The sequence below is a fragment of the Triticum dicoccoides genome, chromosome 3B (assembly GCF_002162155.2).
Source record: "Triticum dicoccoides isolate Atlit2015 ecotype Zavitan chromosome 3B, WEW_v2.0, whole genome shotgun sequence".
NCBI lineage: Eukaryota > Viridiplantae > Streptophyta > Magnoliopsida > Poales > Poaceae > Triticum > Triticum dicoccoides.
In genome coordinates, this window is record NC_041385.1 from 859182864 (window position 1) to 859183422 (window position 559).

The window sequence follows — 559 nt, forward strand, 5'->3', positions numbered from 1 at the left end:
GGGGAGGTCGCTAGAAACAAATCCTCTGTAAGTTCACCAGTCCGTTCATGATAAGATATTCTATGGAACATTTGCAAACAGTAGGGATTTTGTTTTTAGGTGTTTTTCGTTGATCTGTGCTCAAGAAACATGAGAGTCCTATTGATTATTAGTGAGAGTACAAGCTCAGAGTTTGCAAGCCTTTTGTGATTCTTAAGTGCATATGATGTCTTACACTTGATCTCCGAACTTCAGGTAAGTTCATGTGGACACTATGTCAATCCTGATGTAGAAATGTATGTGTGATCTCCAGTTTCTTCTTTCGGTTCAGTTCAATATCTAAAATCCGTTTAGTTCAATTCTTATGTGTCGTCCCGGCAACGCGTCGCACAACCACCAACCTCCTCTGGTTGGGCCACAGCACCACCAGCCCGTCCACAACGGTTGCTGGCAGCCGTCCAAGTTGAGTGCTGATGGTAGTCCTGTGTGTGCGTCAATGACACTCTCACATCAATCTCTCCCACTTTGCTTCTGCTATTAAAATGCTTACATGTGTTCTGCTAATTTAGTAGTTGGAAAT

General features: G+C 42.9%; 1 non-coding gene across 1 annotated transcript; it reads left to right on the forward strand.

Annotated features, from left to right (window-relative positions):
• The first annotated feature begins 207 nt into the window (after positions 1-207).
• LOC119283034 lies at positions 208-270 on the forward strand. Its single transcript, XR_005138994.1, has one exon. It is a non-coding gene; the product is annotated as a small nucleolar RNA snoR101 (small nucleolar RNA).
• Positions 271-559: the final 289 nt, after the last annotated feature.